The sequence below is a fragment of the Hirundo rustica genome, unplaced genomic scaffold, assembly GCF_015227805.2.
Source record: "Hirundo rustica isolate bHirRus1 unplaced genomic scaffold, bHirRus1.pri.v3 scaffold_155_arrow_ctg1, whole genome shotgun sequence".
In the NCBI taxonomy this organism is placed as follows: domain Eukaryota; kingdom Metazoa; phylum Chordata; class Aves; order Passeriformes; family Hirundinidae; genus Hirundo; species Hirundo rustica.
Window position 1 is genome coordinate 67,801 of NW_026690234.1, and position 11,827 is coordinate 79,627.

The following is an 11,827-nucleotide window of genomic DNA, read 5'->3' on the forward strand; positions in this document are numbered from 1 at the left end:
TTAATGTTTTTGAAACCACCCAGTCATCAGTCTCCACACTGCAGCCTTGAGCTCCTGGTTCCTCAGGCTGTAGATGAGGGGGTTCAGGGCTGGAGGTACCACCGAGTACAGAACTGACAGGGCCAGATCCAGGGATGAGGAGGAGATGGAGGGAGGCTTCAGGTAGGCAAACATGACAGTGCTTAGGAAGAGAGAGACCACGGCCAGGTGAGGGAGGCAGGTGGAAAAGGCTTTGTGCCGTCCCTGCTCAGAGGGGATCCTCAGCACAGCCCTGAAGATCTGCACATAGGAGAAAACAATGAACACAAAACAGCCAAGTGCCAAACAGGCACTAACTGCAATGAGCCCAAGTTCCCTGAGGTAGGACTTGGAACAGGAGAGTTTGAGGATCTGTGGGATTTCACAGAAGAACTGGCCCAGGGCATTGCCATGGCACAGGGGCAGGGAAAATGTATTGGCTGTGTGCATGAGAGCATTGAGAAAGGCACTGGCCCAGGCAGCTGCTGCCATGTGGGCACAAGCTCTGCTGCCCAGGAGGGTCCCGTAGTGCAGGGGTTTGCAGATGGACACGTAGCGGTCATAGCACATGATGGTCAGGAGGAAAACTCTGCTGAAATGAAGAACATAAAGAAAAAGAGCTGTGCAGCACATCCTGTGTAGGAGATGGTCCTGGTGTCCCAGAGGGAATTGTGCATGGCTTTGGGGACAGTGGTGCAGATGGAGCCCAGGTCGGTGAGGGCCAGGTTGAGCAGGAAGAAGAACATGGGCGTGTGCAGGAGGTGGCCGCAGGCTACGGCGCTGATGATGAGGCCGTTGCCCAGGAGGGCAGCCAGGGAGATGCCCAGGAAGAGGCAGAAGTGCAGGAGCTGCAGCTGCCGCGTGTCTGCCAGTGCCAGCAGGAGGAAGTGGCTGATGGAGCTGCTGCTGTTGGACATTTCTTCACTCTGGCCATAGAGTCCTGTTGAGGGAGGACACAGTGACAAGTCAGGGCAGACTTTGCTGAGAAATGTCCAAGGCCTTTCTTCCAGCCCTGCCCCTGCTGCTCTGTGCCACCCAATTTTCCTTTTCTCAGAGCCCTTCCTTCAGCCCCGTGCCTGGAGCTCTGCTGGGATCTGGCCCCATTGCTGTGATGAGCAGGGGCTCTGCCCATGGACACCGAGGGGTCAGCTCTGCTCTGCAGCACTGGGGTCATGGGAACAGGGACAGGGGCCAGTCCTGGGCTTGGACTTCATCAGCCCAAACTGCTCCTGAGGCAGAGGAGCTTGGCAGCATCTCCTGTGCCAGGGCTAAGGAACGGTGATGGCCAAAGGCAGCTGGAGAGGGTTTCCTGCTGTGCCCAGGGAGATCAGAGAGAACTGTGCAAGGCAAGAGCATTGGCTGTAACTCAGTGAAGGGTGAGGGGAGCTGCTCTGTCACTCCATCTGTCCCCAGCTGCCCTTTCTGAGATCCAGGGCAGTCCCTGTGTTCCCCTGGAAATCAGCCTGACACAGCTGAGAGCAGAGGGAGCCACAGCAGAGCAAACTGGCTCAGCCTTTCTCAGAGTCTCAGCCCCACTCCTGGCCAAGGACACTCCTGTCCCCAGTGTCCCCTGGAGGCAGCTCACAGCTTGGATGGCATTCCCAGGACACACCCAGGGTCCTGTCCATGGCACTGCTGGAGGAGAGTCAGCTCATTCCCAGCCTCCAGCCTGCCCTGCCCAGAGCTCCCCAGGGCAGACGGAGCTGGGACACCCCATTTGCAGTGTCTTGGCATGGGGATCTGTAAATAAAGTAATCATGGAATAGTTTGGTTTGGAGAGGACTTTCAATATCCCAGCACAGCTTGGTGGCACTTTCCTGCTGCTGCCTGCCCAGGGCTCTGCTGCCTGGAGCTGTCCCTGCCTGCAGCTGCTTCCCTGTGCCCAGGGCTGGGCCCTGCCAGTGCTGCCAGAGCCCAGCCCAGCCCTGGGGGCTCAGCTCTGCCCTGCAGAGCCCTCCCAGCTCAGGCACTGCCCAGGGGCAGCTCTGGCTCTGCAGGCTCTGATGGCAACCTCAGAGCAACCCTGAGGAGGCTGGAAAAGTGACACTGATGCTGCCTGCAAGGGACCCTCTGCTGATTTCTGTCACTGCCTGGTTTATTAAGGTCTGAGAGAAATTTGTTTTATTTTTCTCATCTTGAATTGAGAGATGAATATCTATGTGCAATTTCCCATCCAGGCAACCCAGAGCAGTAGATTAATAAAACAGGATTTTCCCTTTTATGCAGCCCCTGCTTTGCTGTGCTCCCTGCATAATCTACTTGGAAATGTTCTGCAGTTTAATGTCATGCTGGGAGCAGTCCTGAACAATGCAGCATCCTCAGCACACAAGGAGAACACTTCCACACCTTACCAGCTGTCTCCTTCCACCCAGATCTTGTTCCCCAGTGCTGGGAGCAGCTCCCAGAGCTGGCTGAGAGCTGTCCCTGGCAGGCAGCAGAGTCCCTGCCCCAGCACAGTGCCCTGGGCTGCAGGACCCTGCTCTGCAGGACAGCCCTGGGCACCCCTGGCTGCTCTCCACAAGAGATAATCAGAGAATGTACTCACAGAGTCTGTAGGCATTGGGATGTTCCAGCTTTAGGAGATCACTGCAGGAGCTGCAGCTGCCTTGTGTCCTGCAGCCAGAGGTTCCTGTGTCAAGGGCTGGGAGTGATTCTCCCTCAGTCACTTCTCAGCTCCTTCCCAGCCCTGAGTGATTGAAGCTCTCTGTGCCTGTGTGCTGTGCCCAGGGTGGCTGCAGGCAGTGCCCCAGCCCTGCTGGGCTGGGAGAAGAGTTGCTCATCAAGAGCAATGTGTTTTTAAGCTCTTCTTGGTTGCCAGGAGCTGCCTCTGTGCCAGGAGCCCGGCCCAGCTCAGCAGCACAGACACAGCACAAGGACTTTAATGACCCTCTCGGGGCTTTGTGCTGAGGCCCTGAACATCAGTCCCTGAGAGGGAGCTGATGAAACCTCTCAGGAACTCCCAGTCAGAATCCAACTCCAAAGTTTCTTGAAGTTTTAATGGGTCCCACTGAGGGACAGGACAGAGAAAGTGTCCCCAGGCCCCAGGCAGAGCAGAGAACTGGAGGCAGTGATGACAGGTGGGGACAAAGAGAAGCCAAGTCTTGGTGCCCTGGGGCACAGCAGCCTCTGTGCCACCAAGGGCTGTGAGGAGACACCTTGTCCTGAGGCCCTGGGGCCTCCTGGCACAGCCCCAGCAAGGCTGGGCACTGTCAGCCCCTTGTGCTGCCCTCAGCATCCCCCTCACATCCCAGTGGCCTCAAGGATCTGCTGGAAGGAGTCCCTGGGGAGCCTTGGTCAGCAATGGCCCTGGGGGGCTCCTGAATGCTCCCAGGGACTGCAGGTTCTTCAAAGGACTTTGGGTTTTGCTTTTGCCTTGGAGTCTCTGAGAGGTTTGTGCAATCATGGCCTCCAATTATCTGCTGTAATTAGTCCCTTGAGAGGCTTTGTCAGTAACAACACTCAGTGGGGCTCATTAATGCTTCAAGGTACTTCAGTTATTTTAAGGTACTTGGTGCTTCCCTTTTAAAACTGACTCTGTGAGAAAGACTCTGCAATCATTGTCCCAATTACCTACTTTAACAAGTAGAATCCCAATCCCTTGGGATTCTTAGTCAGTATAAAGACTCAGTGGAGCTCATGAATACTTCAGGATACTCAAAGTTTATTAAGGAACTTTTTTTTTGACATTGAGTCTCTGAGAGGTTTGTGCAATCATGGCCTCCAATTATCTGCTTTAATGAGTCCCTTGAGAGCTTTGCACTGACACTCAATGGGGCTCATTAATACTTTGAGATACTCAAGGTGTTTAAGGTACTTTGGATTTTCCTTCCCACACTGAGTCTCTGAGAGGTTTTTGTGCAATTCTGGCCTCCCGTTCTCTCTTTCACGGATTCCATGATGAGCCTGTGTTGGGGATGGACTTCAGTGGGACCCATTGATGCTTTGAGACACTTTGGGTTTTTCTTCTGACTTTCACTCCTGGAAAGGTTTGTGCAATCTCCTCTCACTCCCTGAGGTTCCAGGACGCAACACCAAATGCACCACAGGGCTCATTAGGATCACACAAGTCCTGACAAACCATGGCTGAGCCTTGATTTCCCTCTGGTCTGCTGCAGTTCATTAGGAAGTCTTTTTTCCTAGAGTTACAGAGAAATCTTTCAAAGAGCTTCTAAGAAATCCACATTCCTATTTTCATGGGTGAATTTTTCCCTTTAGAGCAGAGGTGATTGCAACATTCAGTGACTGATATTGACCCAGGGTCTCTCCCAAGGGGTTCTGCCCTGGTCAGAGAAGCTGTGCCTTGAGGTGTGACCCAGTGTGGACAACCTTGCTCCACATTCCCCAAGCCCCTCCTGTCTCTCCTCACTCACCTGGGACCTGCTTTCCTTGGAGAACTTGCTGCACTCTGACAAAAGATTGGGTTTTTTTTCTTTTATTTTAGCAACCCACAACTCCTGAGTTTCCCCATTGAAAACAGACACCCTCCTCTGTTGGAGTTCTGGCTCTTTTCTGCTCCAAGGTCAGGGCAAATAAAACTTGGGAGACATTATTTTTGAAGTCTCACTCTGAAATTTATTATCCTTATCTATTACAAACTCTCGAGATGTGAGCTCTCTCTAACAAGTCAAGAAAGTGAGCCTAAAATGGTGTCTATTCAAGGCTATTTAAGTCCCAATTATCCAAGAAACAGTGGACATCTGTATTATTTATACTTCTAATCCAATTATGACCACCCGAAACCCACAATGTGGACTTCTTTCACCCAAGTACAGAAACTCAGCCAGATCTGGGAAGAAGGTGGTGCTGACCCTGCCCACTGGTAAAACAAAATTGGTGAAGTCTGGCCAGAACACACCAAAATGTCACTTTTTAAATGTAAATGTGAGGAACCAGTCCTGTCTGAAATTCATGGATGGGAAGCCCTTCCCTGGAGCTCGCTGGCTCTGGAGTGGGCTGAGGTCAGAGCACCATGAGAGCAGTGGAGCAGTCGGTTAAAAGAGGCTGAACTGCTGGATGTGTTCAAATGCACCCAAAAATTGCACATGGAAAAAGGAAAAGAACTTGTGGGTTTGGGAAGATGAGGATGGATTCTGGTCACAGAATGTTGGAAACAGCACCAACAGAAGGAACCAGGCCGCTGTGAAACTCCTCTGGCCCAAAGGCACTGGGGACACAACAGCAGCACAGGGAGGAGCCCTGGATCCATCAGCAGCCCACAGTGGGAAATAGGAAATCAGATCTTTGGTGCTGGGAATGGGAGCTGCTGGGTGTGTGGAGACTGCCCATAAACAGCTTCCTAAAGGATGGTTTGGGTCCTGTTTCCAGGCAATATTGATGCCTCCCTTGAGGGTACTTTGGCAACAGCCACAAGGAAGAGCTGGGCCAAGAGAACATTTTCCCCCCCAAAGTGTGCCTTTGGTCTCAGAAAGCCAAAGATTCTGGTTCACCCAGTGCCCCTTGTGCACTGCCTTGTCTGTGGAGGTTACATTAATGAGCTAAATCCATTATTAGAAGAAGTAAAAAGAGGTGCTATAAAAATATCCAATAGCAATTCTCTGAGCTCCAAGAAACACGAATGGGGCTCTACAGAACTGCATGGCCTTGGATTATCTGCTTGCTGGCCAAGGATATTCTAGGACAAGAAGGTTGCAGGAATCAGTGTTGGGTTTGAAGTCCAACAATCAGGAATCACCTCAACAGAAAGAGCAGGAGAAGAGAGGCAGAAAGAAGATTCTTCATGGTAGAATTGTCTTCCAAATTGGAGGCTGCTGCAACATGCATTTGTGGCAGTCACTGTAATCATTGCAGTGTGAGAACTTGGTGTGTTGTGATTCCATGTTAGAGTTGTTGAGACATCCCATCTGGCTTTGTTTGGGACTGTAGGATCAAAGCCAACTCCGTCCTTGCTCCCTGTCCCAGCTTTGGGTGAAACCAAAAGGAGAATGAAACCAGATGTTCCCACACTAGAAGTGATGTCAGCTTGTTTGTTTAACAGTGTCAAAGCTGGGCCCTCTCCCAGTGAGGTTGGAGCTTCATTGTCTGCAAAGGTGGGTGCACCTGCAGGAATTCCCAGTGTCTGGGAGTGGTTCTTCTCTGCTTGGCTGTGAAAGGGTTAAAGGCACTGTGCCTGAACATGCTTAAGAATAAGATACACATGGAAGCTAGCAAATGTTACCCACAAGCTCAAGACACAGGATGAAGCTTGTCAAGAAGCAGGCAACAAAACTTGCAGAAATGAAGGACAGAGCTTGCTACAACCAGTGAGGAAGTCACTGAAATGGCAAACAAGAGACTGTGCATGCCTAGAGGAGAAAGGTGAAAAGGGCACGGCGATGAAGACGTCCAGCCTTCATCAGGGGACCACCGCAGAAGATGCGGAGCCTTCCTCAGTGCCACCACCAGGGTGCTGTGCCTGCACCTCGCCTATGCTAATGATAGTAATGAGTTCTAAGAAATAGTTTACATACCCACACCTTTTCTAAGGAAAACTACAACTATGCATAAAGTATAACCATATATTGTAATCTGCTCTGTGCCTGTGTGTGCGCTGTTGGGAGGAGATAGCCCTGCACACCAGGTGTGCTGAATAAAGCAAATCCCCGCTTCTTGGACTTTGTCTCAGAAGTGTCTCTTGGCCCGGTTTGGGACGATTCACTTCCACGGGGTTCTGTCAAGTCCCAGTGGAACCTTGGTGCCAGATTGTTCCACAGCCTCACAATGCTCTCCTGGCTTCCATGGGGTCCCTCTGTGACTCACTGCAGCCTTGGTTCCATCAGGGTCTCTTGGGTTCCATGGTGCACAAGCCTTTTTCACATCTGAGCCTTGTGTCCAGGAGTTCCATCGACTGACAGTGGCCGTCTGCATTCCATGAGGCTCAGCTAGATCACAGCAGAGCCTTGCTTTCATCAGGCTCCGATACCTGTTCTGCCAACTGATGGGGGTGATTTAAAGAACACAGAAACCCATGGAAAGAATGGTCTTATCCTACTGTGAGTATTAAGGCAACACAAAAGTAAAATTATACATTATACATAATAAAACTATGTGCTTGGCTTTAGCAAAAAGCAAAAAGAAGCAAGGTAATTCACCTAATCTTTATTATAGAAGAGAAAGGATAGGGATTGAGAAAGATCCATCACCAGTTGCCTCAATACTCCACCATCATCCAGAGTCTGCAGTCGCTGGGAATCCCCGTTTCACAGCAAGGACCTGGAGAACCCGTCCAAGCAATTGGGAAAATCCTACGTGGTGCATCCACTTGTAGATGAGGTCTCTGAATTTGCTCTGAAAGTGGGTGCAGCTTTTATAGGCCCAAATCAGCAAGTCAAAGTGACTTCATTGTATTTTTAGCACATCAACTCCTGGATCTCATGGCAGTTTTCCTGACTAGAAGGGGCCAGGACTGTGCCAGATCCCAGTCATCAGCTTGGAAGGTTTCCCCTAAAATATTCTACAAGCCTCTATTGATGTCAGCTGGGCAATTTCTTAAAATTATACTTTTCTTGCAGATAACTACACAAGATTATGTAAAAGTTTCTAAAGCATCCGTTTTGATGTTAAACAGCTGGCATAAGCACCTCAATAATCTTATTTTTAGCTAAATAAAACTGATGGTGTTACTCACATAATGCCCAGGGCTCCTCTTGTAAGTCAGCTCTGGCTGAGGCCGGCCACTCAGGCCTAAGCACATCAGGAGCTGAAGTGACCACGACTGGGAATGGCAAAAACACCCACTGGGACTGGCCCAGAGGCCCTGGGACTCCCTGGCATGGATCACCTCAGGAGACAGTATTTCAGGGAGCCCAAAGGACTTTTGGGAGAGCTGCTGTGGAGACAGAGGGAATTGCACAGCTGAATCCCTTGCCTGGGCTCCCAGAGGACCCTTCTGCTGTGGGGCTGCTGAGGCTCGAGGAACAGCAGGTACCCATGGCCACCCCAAAACAGGGCCCCATTGGCAACACAGCACAGACCGGGACTGCGGGACCCCATCCCTGGGATGAGTCAGGAACTGGAGAGCTGGGAGTGCTCAGCCAGAGCTGCTGAGCCTTCAACAGCCCCACATGGCCAGAGCGTGAGCCCAGTGGGGAGTGGCCACTGACAGGACTGTGGGGGCCTGAACCAAGTCCCAGCCCCACTGAGAGCGGCTGTGCCGGACACCCTGGAACTCCAGGACCAGCTGGAGTCTGATGCAGCCAAGTGGTGCCACCATCGACGTTCCTTTCTTCCCCCTCAGAAAGGACACTGGGAAGCTGGGGAAGTGGGAATGAAAGGAGTAGGGATGCTGGAAGCTGTGGAACAGCACTAACATGAGAAACCCAAACTCTTCTGAGAAAGGAGGGCATAAATCCCTGGTATGCAGCATCCTGCCTGAGAATCTCGTTCCCAGAATTACCAACAAAAAACCATTCTCCAATTCTCTGGATTGAGCTGCTCCTGACCCACTAAAACCTTTCCATCAGACTGAACCTCTGAAGTGTGATTCATGGAGGAAGCCTGAACCCTGAGCCATGCCAGGGTCAGTGCCCAGGAGCATCCCCTGGTGCTGTTTAACACCGGCTCTGCAGGAACTGGGAATGTAAACAGGACAAACTTGAGCATCTCCCACCATCAGATACCTCAGAGGTTACACAGCAACACAGCCGTGACTCTCCCAAACTGGATTTAGGAATGGCACCCCTAATGCAGCCATTAGATCCAGATCTACCCAGATCCCTTTGGCACTCCTGCTTTTGGTGTCTCTCTGCCTCCTCTCCCTGCCCAAAGGAGGCTCCTCTCTCCCCTCTCCCTGCCCTGACAAGAGAGTCACACTGTCCTAGGGTAACTTTATGATGCTTGTATCCCCAATCGTCTGTTCTGTTTGTGCTGTATATTGAGTCCTGTGCCTTTAAGACTGGTTCTAAGAGCAAGGAGAAGCGCGGAGTTTGTTTTGAGAAAACTGCCTGACTCCTCCACATTCTTCTGCTCCAGACAGTGTGTTCGGCGGAGGCTCGGAGAGACTGCAGGACAGAGATCTTTTTTTGCATTTAGTTAGTTTCAGCTAGCTAGGGCAGAGAAGTTCCCTGGACTGTTTTTTTTTTTCCTTTTCCTTGGAACTGTTTAAACCTGCTCTGGACTGAAAACCCAGGGGAGCACTGGGGGCTGCACCTGTGGCCCACCGGGGCCTGGACCTCGGCATTTTCCAGCAGCACCGGAGAGACTGGGACTGATGAGAGACTGAGAGAGAGCCGAGCTCCACCCACAGCAAGGACTTTCTCAATTTGCCATCTCACTTCAGAAGGAGAGGTTTTATTGTTTCATATTATTCATTCTTTATACTTGTATGCACTTCATTTGTTTAGTAAAATAGTTTTTTCCACTTTTCTCCAAAGAGGTTTTTTTTACTGGACCGGTTGGAGGGAGGGGCCACTTGGGTTTGCTTCCTTAGAGGGATCCTATACAGGGGTTTTCCCCCAAAATTTGTCCCAAACCAGGACACACACAAATAAAGATGTGGGATTGCCAGGTGCTGAGGGATTGTAGAAGGAGCCTTCTCCAGGTCTGGCCTGTTTCCAAAACCCACGCTTGCTCCTGCAGCAAGGAACCTCCTTGTTCACCCTCTCCAAGGGTTTCAAGCTCAGGAAGGGATTTCTCACACCCTGTGCAGCTGGGAGAGCTCCTGTGTCTCCAGATCAGGGGACAAAACCAAATACAGGAACGCTGTGGGGACTGGCATTGTGGCATGGGGACATCTGTGTTTATTTCCCAGTGACAAACAAAAATGTGCAATGCTGCCAGAGCTTCTTTTGATCTACATCAAACTTTGACAAACGTCCCTCCTCCTGACAACAACTCCTCTGCAGCTGCTCTGGGAGATCTCCTGGGCCGAGTCCAGGAAGAGGAGATTTCACTGGTGCTGAGGTGCTCAAGGGGGCCCATTTCAATGCTCTGCTCAAGTCCAAGGACATTGTGTTTCCCCAAGGAGCAACGTTCCTTTCTGGCACTCACTGCCCCATGAGGGACATTATTCAGTTGCTGCTGTTGGGTGAGTTACGGCCACAGGGAGAGGGAAGAGGAGATGATCCCACCCATGGCTGCTGCTGAGTCCAGTCATTCGGTGGGATAAAGCTGAAACAGAGCTTCAGCATCTCTCCCAAAATCACTGAATCACAGAATGGCTTGGCTCGGAAGAGATCTTAAAATTTATCTTGTCCCACCCCCTGCCATGGGCAGGGACACTTTCCACCATCCCAGGCTGCTCCAAGTCCTGTCCAGCCTGGCCTTGGACACTTCCAGGGAGCCAGGGGCCACCACAACTTGTCTGGGCAAGCTCTGATCTCTGCCCAGGTGAGGAGGGACAGGACCTGAAGGAACAGCTGGAGCTGGACCAGGGCAGGTCTGGATTGGAGATCAGCAAAAGCTTCTTCCCCCAGAGGGGTCTGGGGACACTGACCAGGCTCCCCAGAGAATGGTCACAGCTGCAAGGCTGCCGCAGCTCCAGGAGCCTTTGGACACTGCTCCCAGGAATGCCCAGGCTGCCACTGTTGGGCTGCCTGTGCAGGGCCAGGGCCTGCACTCCATGATCCCGCTGCCTCCCTCCCAGCTCAGCCCCTTCTGCAGTTCTCACCCTTGGGCTCAGCCTTTGTGTCTCCTCCAGGCACTGGCAGAGCTCTTGGGGCCGGGGCAGGAGCGGGACAGCCCCAGCGTTCCCCTCTCTGTGACACCACGGTGGTGACAGCTCCAACGTTCCCTGCCTGGAGATGCTCCAAGGGAAGCATCCAGAGCCACAGCCAGACAGCAAAACTGACCGGGCACTGAGTGTCACCAAGACACACAAAGCAATCACACGCAGACAAGAGATTTTCACAGAGGTTCTTCTGATCCAGCTCCCAGCTGAAAGAGCGGAGAGAAGAGAGCCCCTTTGTTTATTCTTTTACTTTTTATACATTTGTGGGTCTAGCAGAAGATTGGCTTTTTGGGGTTTCCACCCCTCAGCCTCAGTGGCCAGACCAATTGTCAGTTACAATTGTTTTCAGGTTGGAAATATGCAAACAAAAGACAGAGAATGAAAAACAAAGGATTTGTTTATATTACTTCTGTGGGAAAGGTAGAAAAACTGGTCTAATATTCTACAGTAACTAAAAGATCTGACTCCATTTATGAAAATCAAAAGGCTAATAAAGAAACTCAGAAAAACCAGGGTAACATCTCACCCTTTTAACTTTAAAAAAAGAAAAAACAGAAAAAGAAAAATGAACAAATTTACAAAGGGAATATATACAAGTTCAGTCACTGTCTGCGGAGGAATCATCAGAGTGATCACTCGAGGATTCATCCACTTGGTGGCTTTCAAGTTGATCACGGCTTCCACCTTGCCTGTCAGCTGAATTCTGCCTCTGTGGTCGCAGGTCAGGACGGACACACTTTGAAGGTAGCCAGCGGGTCCCAGTGTCTGTGGACACACACGCATACCCTCGGCCCATAGCAATTAGGTCATAGGGTCCTTCCCATTGCTTGGTGACTAAATTTCTGACCCGTACTTTCACTCGAGGCTGATGCGCACCGTCCGAAGCCTGCAACGAGAGATGATGGTTCAAAATGACAGGATTATTTGAGTTCTGCAGCATCGTAAGGTGATTGATGGTGTACTAAGCCTTTGCCAACCGACTGTGCGGGGATTCACCCTGCAATCCCCGTTTCGCTTCTGAAGAACATGCTTGAGTGTACCGTGATTGCGTTCTACAATCGCCTGTCCCGTCGGAGAATGAGGGATGCCAAAGTTATATGACACACCCCATGACTGTAGGAACTGCCGTACCTGCTGCGAGGCATA

The 11,827-nt window shown here is 51.2% G+C and overlaps 1 pseudogene; it reads right to left on the minus strand.

The window, feature by feature from the left end:
* LOC120747678 (olfactory receptor 14J1-like) lies at positions 1-3,389 on the minus strand (annotated as a pseudogene).
* Positions 3,390-11,827: the final 8,438 nt, after the last annotated feature.